The sequence below is a fragment of the Haliotis rufescens genome, unplaced genomic scaffold (assembly GCF_023055435.1).
Source record: "Haliotis rufescens isolate VD_foot unplaced genomic scaffold, xgHalRufe1.0.p SCAF_18, whole genome shotgun sequence".
Taxonomy (NCBI): Eukaryota; Metazoa; Mollusca; class Gastropoda; order Lepetellida; family Haliotidae; genus Haliotis; species Haliotis rufescens.
The window spans coordinates 3,055,870-3,065,270 of record NW_025963868.1 but is presented as its reverse complement, the minus strand read 5'-3'; the positions used below and the strand labels follow the sequence as shown (position 1 = coordinate 3,065,270).

The 9,401-nt window shown below is 45.2% G+C and overlaps 1 protein-coding gene across 2 annotated transcripts in view; it reads left to right on the top strand.

Moving 5' to 3' along the window:
• Nucleotides 1-107: 107 nt before the first annotated feature.
• LOC124116867 overlaps nt 108-9,401 on the top strand; it is a 185,770-nt gene continuing 176,476 nt past the window's right edge. For both annotated transcript variants that reach the window (XM_048398132.1, XM_048398131.1), the window contains exons 1-2: nt 108-243; nt 5,991-6,041. The gene's annotated coding sequence lies outside the window, so the exon portion shown is untranslated. The remainder of the gene's footprint in view (nt 244-5,990; nt 6,042-9,401) is intronic.

The window sequence follows — 9,401 nt, the reverse complement described above, 5'->3', positions numbered from 1 at the left end:
TATGTATATTTTGAATTAACAGAAATATAAAATTACTACAATATAAGTCATTCTGAAAGTTTTTATTTTAGACCAATCAAATACTATTACATCTTTTGTGCACATCTGTGAATGGCGGTCTCTGTTGATCTGCTACAAAGAAATCGTCAGGAGTAAAGACGTTATCGTAGATTGCTCTGATCAGCTTAGAAGTCACTTTAATTCACCAATAATCCACATATCGTCAGTTTGGGAAATAGTTCGGTAAGATGAACGATTTATATCCTCTTTATGAATTACGCATATGATTTTAATAAATTTGACACTGACAGGTGTTTGTCTGACAGTGTTGAATCGGTTAAAGGAGTGTTCAATGAGTGTTGACATTAGACACCATTGCTCTGACTGACTTTCTAACAAAAGATTATACAATGCCAATGAGATCATTGTGAGAGAAGTATAATAATTGTACAAAGGTGAATTTTTTAATCAATTATTTGTTAGTGAACAGCTGATTTGAACCGTCAACGTTACCGATACGAGTAGTTCAGCAAGATAATTATGTGTACGACTTCATTGGGGCAGCTGGATTGTATTCTAAGATTTCTTTATTTCACTTCGAATGTTAATTTGACAGTCAATAGATCACCAAAGGGCCACACTGCTGTTTTGAACTGGTATGCAGCGTTTGAAATTGGTACTAGTCCTGTAGCATGTAGCCCTTGCCAAACTGCCCAATAGTTAAGGTATCATAAGGACTAGTAGAAATTTGCCCTATGTTATCATTATGAGGACTAGTGGACTAAAACTGTTAGTTTCTTTCACTGGTATGTGTCTCATATATGACAGAGCAACCTTGAAGCACTAGTGCTTAGCTGGCAGGGTTGTTGTGAAATTGTACCCTAGCACAGTATGGGCTACAAGAGGTGACTCCTGCAGTGACATGGCGCTCTGGTCACACCCACTTGTGTGTAGTTATGGTACATTGAATGTGAAAGGTTGATTACATTAGATATTAAAATGTTGGTGTCCAAAAGAAACAAATAAAAATGCAGTTTCAACCCTTCAATAAGAAAAGGTTTTATTTTTTTAGCTTGTATTCATTCATCACATGTTGTATATCGTTGTAATACTTCCAAATAAGACACATAATTGCATAATCATCAATCTGATTTAAAGTAAGTACGTGCAAAACAGGATAATAGTTCCATGAATATCATTCAAGAATTCTGTTCATAATGGAAATGATTAAATAGATATGAATCGGTAAGACGAGTAAGGGGTTATAAAATCAATCCGTGACATCCCTAGTGTTATTCACCGTATTATGTACTCCTTGGGGAATTAGCATAACACAGATAGTGATCACATGATAATTAATTGATGCCCTAATTAAAGCTTCGCTCCCTAATGAGGATGGTGAAAGTTCTCTTGTGTGGGGGAATAGGATCAGTGAGTGAATATCTTGTGTTTAGTTTTATATCTGCAAATATATTCATATTACTGAATGTCATTTTGAAGAAATGTTAATGCCATGTGATAGTAATAAGACATACACTTTCATTATTGTAATCACAATTTTGTAATCCTGTGATGGGACCAACAATTAGTGTTCAGTTGTTTAGTTTTCTGATGATAGAAAATGATCTTCTACAGTTTGAGCCTCCTGTCATGAGCATCAGCTGGTATCAACCCTGTACATGTTTCAGTTTCTGCATCTTTCAGCTTTGCTTTTTGGCCCAGAACATGACAGAAAGTCAGCCTGGCCCAATTATCAGATATTGCCAAACATTCCACAGAAAGGCACTTACGCCTGCTTATGACACAACACCATTGTCTCTTTCAGTTATATGTTGCATTGTCATGAATGTCGGTTAGAGGGTAGGAGATGGCTGGTGGTGGGAGGGTCAGTTAGAGGGTAGGGGATGGCTGGTGGTGGGAATGTCAGTTAGGGGGTTGGGGGATGGCTGGTGGTGGGAATGTCAGTTAGGGGGTGGGGGATGGCTGGTGGTGGGAATGTCAGTTAGGGGGTGGGGGATGGCTGGTGGTGGGAATGTCAGTTAGGGGGTGGGGGATGGCTGGTGGTGGGAATGTCAGTTAGGGGGTTGGGGGATGGCTGGTGGTGGGAATGTCAGTTAGGGGGTGGGGGATGGCTGGTGGTGGGAATGTCAGTTAGAGGGTAGGGGATGGCTGGTGGTGGGAGGGTCAGTTAGGGGGTTGGGGGATGGCTGGTGGTGGGAGGGTCAGTTAGGGGGTTGGGGGATGGCTGGTGGTGGGAATGTCAGTTAGGGGGTGGGGGATGGCTGGTGGTGGGAGGGTCAGTTAGAGGGTAGGGGATGGCTGGTGGTGGGAATGTCAGTTAGGGGGTAGGGGATGGCTGGTGGTGGGAATGTCAGTTAGGGGGTGGGGGATGGCTTGTGGTGGGAATGTCAGTTAGGGGGCTGGGGGATGGCTGGTGGTGGGAATGTCAGTTAGGGGGTTGGGGGATGGCTGGTGGTGGGAATGTCAGTTAGGGGTTGGGGGATGGCTGGTGGTGGGAATGTCAGTTAGGGGGTTGGGGGATGGCTGGTGGTGGGAATGTCAGTTAGGGGGTAGGGGGACGGCTGGTGGTGGGAATGTCAGTTAGAGGTTTGGGGGATGGCTGGTGGTGGGAATGTCAGTTAGGGGTTGGGGGATGGCTGGTGGTGGGAATGTCAGTTAGGGGGTGGGGGATGGCTGGTGGTGGGAATGTCAGTTAGGGGGTGGGGGATGGCTGGTGGTGGGAATGTCAGTTAGGGGTTGGGGGATGGCTGGTGGTGGGAATGTCAGTTAGAGGTTTGGGGATGGCTGGTGGTGGGAATGTCAGTTAGGGGGTTGGGGGATGGCTGGTGGTGGGAATGTCAGTTAGGGGTTGGGGGATGGCTGGTGGTGGGAATGTCAGTTAGGGGGTAGGAGATGGCTGGTGGTGGGAATGTCAGTTAGGGGGTTGGGGGATGGCTGGTGGTGGGAATGTCAGTTAGGGGGTTGGGGGATGGCTGGTGGTGGGAATGTCAGTTAGGGGGTTGGGGGATGGCTGGTGGTGGGAATGTCAGTTAGGGGGTTGGGGGATGGCTGGTGGTGGGAATGTCAGTTAGAGGTTTGGGGATGGCTGGTGGTGGGAATGTCAGTTAGGGGGTTGGGGGATGGCTGGTGGTGGGAATGTCAGTTAGGGGGTTGGGGGATGGCTGGTGGTGGGAATGTCAGTTAGGGGTTGGGGGATGGCTGGTGGTGGGAATGTCAGTTAGGGGTTGGGGGATGGCTGGTGGTGGGAATGTCAGTTAGGGGGTTGGGGGTGGCTGGTGGTGGGAATGTCAGTTAGGGGTTGGGGGATGGCTGGTGGTGGGAATGTCAGTTAGGGGGTTTGGGGATGGCTGGTGGTGGGAATGTCAGTTAGGGGGTTGGGGGATGGCTGGTGGTGGGAATGTCGGTTAGGGGGTTGGGGGATGGCTGGTGGTGGGAATGTCAGTTAGGGGGTTGGGGGATGGCTGGTGGTGGGAATGTCGGTTAGGGGGTTGGGAGATGGCTGGTGGTAGGAATGTCAGTTAGGGGGTTGGGGGATGGCTGGTGGTAGGAATGTCAGTTAGGGGGTGGGGGATGGCTTGTGGTGGGAATGTCAGTTAGGGGGCTGGGGGATGGCTGGTGGTGGGAATGTCAGTTAGGGGGTTGGGGGATGGCTGGTGGTGGGAATGTCAGTTAGGGGTTGGGGGATGGCTGGTGGTGGGAATGTCAGTTAGGGGTAGGGGATGGCTGGTGGTGGGAATGTCAGTTAGAGGTTTGGGGATGGCTGGTGGTGGGAATGTCAGTTAGGGGGTTGGGGGATGGCTGGTGGTGGGAATGTCAGTTAGGGGGTTGGGGGATGGCTGGTGGTGGGAATGTCAGTTAGGGGTTGGGGGGTGGCTGGTGGTGGGAATGTCAGTTAGGGGGTTGGGGGATGGCTGGTGGTGGGAATGTCAGTTAGGGGGTAGGGGGACGGCTGGTGGTGGGAATGTCAGTTAGAGGTTTGGGGGATGGCTGGTGGTGGGAATGTCAGTTAGAGGTTTGGGGATGGCTGGTGGTGGGAATGTCAGTTAGGGGGTTGGGGGATGGCTGGTGGTGGGAATGTCAGTTAGGGGGTTGGGGGATGGCTGGTGGTGGGAATGTCAGTTAGGGGGTTGGGGGATGGCTGGTGGTGGGAATGTCGGTTAGGGGGTTGGGAGATGGCTGGTGGTAGGAATGTCAGTTAGGGGGTTGGGGGATGGCTGGTGGTAGGAATGTCAGTTAGGGGGTTGGGGGATGGCTGGTGGTGGGAGGGTCAGTTAGGGGTTGGGGGATGGCTGGTGGTGGGAATGTCAGTTAGGGGTTGGGGGATGGCTGGTGGTGGGAATGTCAGTTAGGGGTTGGGGGATGGCTGGTGGTGGGAATGTCAGTTAGGGGGTTGGGGGGTGGCTGGTGGTGGGAATGTCAGTTAGGGGTTGGGGGATGGCTGGTGGTGGGAATGTCAGTTAGGGGGTTGGGGGATGGCTGGTGGTGGGAATGTCAGTTAGGGGGTTGGGGGATGGCTGGTGGTGGGAATGTCAGTTAGGGGGTTGGGGGATGGCTGGTGGTGGGAATGTCAGGGGCTGATCATTTACAAGGGGTGAGGTTTTTTTTTACTATCATAGTTTGCGACACACACACACACACACACACACACACACACACACACACACACACACACACACACACACACCATTTTATGTAACATTTTTTCATGGATCCCCAAATACATGTAACATACATCATATTTGAAGTAATATAACTGTCACTTTGTCATGCCCCTCCCCTCTTACATGTCTTATGCCCCCCTCCCCCCTCCCCCTTAAAGTTCGTAAAATCATGACAATGTTAGATTGCCATTTGTCTCATGCAAAGTCACTGGTCATCATTGTCATCCAGTGTTAAAAAATATTTTCATGACCTTAACTTTAAAAGTTTACATAATAATGATATGATTCAGGCAGATCTTGGATTCAATCTATGGCAGCAAACCCAAAGAGCCCCAAAATTGTATTTATTTTCATGACTATGTAGGATTTTTATCCCCTGAAAGCACCCGACATCCACGGAGTACATGCTGAAGGGCAAGGGGGTATGCAGATACTGTAATGTAGGTCACAAGGGTTGAAGTCAGGGATTATCTAGTATTTCTAACCCAGTGCCCTTGGCTTGCAAATTGGGAAAAGACTGTTATTTTGTTTAAAATTGGGATTTCTTATTTCCTTAACATGAGTAAATTCAAATGTTTCAAGATTTCTTTCTGTGAAAATACAACACAAAGAGTTAAGCCTCGTCCTCTGTTTGGGACCTGGGGTAGCCTCATGGCTAAAGTGTTGGCTTATCATGCCAGAGGCTTGGGATGGCTTCCCAACATACACTGTGGTACAAATGGGTACAATGTGTGACCACCACCTTGGTACTGATGGAATATTGCTAAACTCCAACTCCCTCCCTCAACTGGGTTATCAGTGAAGTACATGTCACAACTACTGTTATGATCCGGGGTAGAATAGGTCTTCAGCAACCCTGCTTGCCCTAAAAGGTGACTATGCTTGTCGTAAGAGGCGACTAACTGGATCGGGTGGTTGGGCTTGCAGACTTGGTTGATGCATGTCATTGTTTCCCATTTGTGCAGAGCGATGCTAATGAAGTCAATCATTGGAGTGTCTGGTCCAGACTCTATTATTTACAGACTGCTGTTATGTGGCTGGCATATTGCTGAGTGCTGCATTAAACAACAAACAAGCAAGCACAAGTTCAAAGCCACAGCATTCTTATAACATGATTTGGGAAGTTTATAATTCCAACTTGTGCATTTGTACTGACATTTGCTGCAGACTTGCTGCTGATTGTAGGCCTCTGAGCAGGTGTAATCCTTGTGTAAGTCATTGCCAGGAACATACTTTCATTTATTTGCACTGTATAAATCACTGTGTTTCATGCACCAAGTTAAGTATGCTGTTTTCTTGTCTTTACAGATGTTGACTACTGCTGGAGAGATGCCCATGTGAGGTGGCTGCTCTGTCCAGGTAGGCCTCACATGTCACCATGGTTATCTACCTTGTATTGGTTGCTTCAAGTTCATGCCATGGCAGTATGGCTGCCGTGGTCTATTTATAATAGTTCTGTGAAAAGTCTTAGGGACATGGGTAATTGTATTAAAAAATTCATGCATTTTTGATTTTGTCTACAATTGTCTGTGACAATTCGTTTTTGGTATATGTATTTTACACATTCCAAATCTGTTGTTCAGTTTTGTTTTTAACAAAACCCCTGAATTCATCCAATGTGTTAGAAAATGTCACAATAATGACAGAGAGGCCCTGAGTAGTCTACTGTGCTTATTCCACGGGGGTCCAGCAGTGTTTATGAAGTCAGTAGGGGAGGTAACTGCATATGAGGCAAAACAATAGTGAAAAACGTAAAAGTGGAACTAGTGAGCGAATAATGCAATCGAACAAGTACTTCTTTTTCTTTCTAAATGTGTCTGTGTACATATAACATTCAGAATCACTTTTTTTCTACTTAATAATAGTAATAGTATTCTGAAATGTTGGTGGGACTTACAGGCAATTGAAATATGGCCTTATGGGTAACTGAATAGAAAGTACATGCATAACATGTTACATTTGGTCTAGTACTTCTTACAATTCCTGATATTTCCTGAGTTGACAGACATGCATGACATTTGTCAGAAAGCTTACTGCACTAATGAGAGGGAGACAGTGAGGCTGCCAATCCCCTTTTGGTACGTGGGATTTGGGGGAACATTTAGAGGGTATTCAGGACTCAGCAGCGTGGTACTCAGACTAATCATTCTAAAAATGCAATGGTGTATAGTTAACACATTCCTTTAATTATTTTCTATGTTTTTTTACAGTAATTTAACTTCAAATCACACTTGTGACCTTGGAATGTGTACAATAGGTTTTTGTCTGTAAGTGTAAGCCAGAATATATGTAGGTCACCCATTTAGGTTGTTTATTTATTACCTTAATTTTCCATTAACAATTTCTGTAAGTATATAATACTGATATGTATATGGCATTGTCCTTTTAGTGTACTGTATATGAGAGCAAGGAGTTTATTTGTAAATTTCAAGATAATTCATTTGAATATCTTAATTAAATATTTTTGGGAAATTGTTTTATTGTTAATATACATTGAAGGCCAAATTTTTTTCCGCCGTGTTGATGCATCGCATCAAAAGTTTTCTTGTTTCCACCTGTGCCAGAACACATGTGGACCCTCTGCCAACATAGTTATCTCCCTTGGTTCTTGAGTGGGTGCTTCAGGGGTGTTCATCCCAGAGCCTGGCATTGCTGGAACTATTTCCATTACAATGCAAGAACGTTTACCAACATGTGACAGTTAGGTTCATGGTTTCAAATACAAATTAGTTTCAGATGATAAATGTAACACAGGGGTAGATTTATCAACAAAATTTGTATGTAGCGAGTAGTGCTTGCTCCTTTTGAAAGTTACTGGCCCTTCTCCAAACTAACTGCCCTACAACTAAATGTTGCAGAGTCCGAACCTGAGGTCCCATAACCACCTCATTTTCACCAGCCAGACAGGCCTTCTGCTTTACGTTTCAGAAGGCCCTTGATAATTTTAACTGGCCATGTGCCAGTTAAATTGGATTAGCAGGACACTGAAATTATTTTTTTTCCTGCATTCTAAGATTATGTCTTGGGTTCCATTTGCCTCATTTGATAGCGATTTATGAGGAAATAAAGAAGTTGTTGTACACAACATTACAAAATGGCGGTCGGTTGTCATTCTACCAAGATGATCCAATTAAAACAATTAAACATACATGGAGAAGGGGAGAAGTTTTGACTAGCCAGACAGGCCTCCTACTTTATGTTTCAGGCCCTTGATAATTTTAACTGGTCACAGGCCAATGGGCCAGCAGTTAAATCTACCCCTCTAATATGCACTTCTGACAAAAAACATCATTCAACCTGTGATTCTCTGACAGTGAAATCTATCTTAACCAGACTCTGACTATTCCAGATCTCTGTCAATACCAGACCAAATATACTGTTGAAATTTGTTGAGTTCAGTTATCATCAACTAAAAACTGTCTAATCCGTACTTTCTTCACTCCGGATTCTAAACTTGAATTATGGGAAAAATAGAACAATAAAAGAACCAATCTATTATGTAATTTAGGCGCCAGATAAACTTTTCACTCTTAAGTGTGATTACAACATTAGTCGTGTGATTATCACACTTCCATTTGTGGACAGCCAGTCATATCTCACACTTCCATTTGTGGACAGCCAGTCATATCTCACACTTCAATTTGTGGACAGCCAGTCATATCTCACGCTTCCATTTGTGGACGGCCAGTCCTATCTCACACTTCCATTTGTGGACAGCCAGTCATATCTCACACTTCCATTTGTGGACGGCCGGTCATATCTCACACTTCCATTTGTGGAGTACCAGTCATATCTCACGCTTCCATTGGTGGAGTACCTGAGTCACATCTCACACTTCCATTTGTGGTGTACCAGTGATATCTCATACTTCCATTTGTGGTGTACCAGTCATATCTCACACTTCCATTTGTTGACAGCCAGTCATATCTCACACTTCCATTTGTGGTGTACCAGTGATATCTCATACTTCCATTTGTTGACAGCCAGTCATATCTCACACTTCCATATGTGGACAGCCAGTCATATCTCACGCTTCCATTTGTGGACAGCCAGTCATATCTCACGCTTCCATTTGTGGACGGCCAGTCCTATCTCACACTTCCATTTGTGGACAGCCAGTCATATCTCACACTTCAATTTGTGGACAGCCAGTCATATCTCACACTTCAATTTGTGGACGGCCGGTCATATCTCACGCTTCCATTTGTGGACAGCCAGTCATATCTCACGCTTCCATTTGTGGACGGCCAGTCCTATCTCACACTTCCATTTGTGGACAGCCAGTCATATCTCACACTTCAATTTGTGGACGGCCGGTCATATCTCACACTTCCATTTGTGGAGTACCAGTCATATCTCACGCTTCCATTGGTGGAGTACCTGAGTCACATCTCACACTTCCATTTGTGGTGTACCAGTGATATCTCATACTTCCATTTGTGGTGTACCAGTCATATCTCACACTTCCATTTGTTGACAGCCAGTCATATCTCACACTTCCATTTGTGGTGTACCAGTGATATCTCATACTTCCATTTGTGGACGGCCAGTCATATCTCACACTTCCATTTGTGGACGGCCAGTCATATCTCACACTTCCATTTGTTGACAGCCAGTCATATCTCACGCTTCCATTTGTGGACAGCCAGTCATATCTCACACTTCCATTTGTGGACGGCCAGTCATATCTCACTCTTCCATTTGTGGACGGCCAGTCAT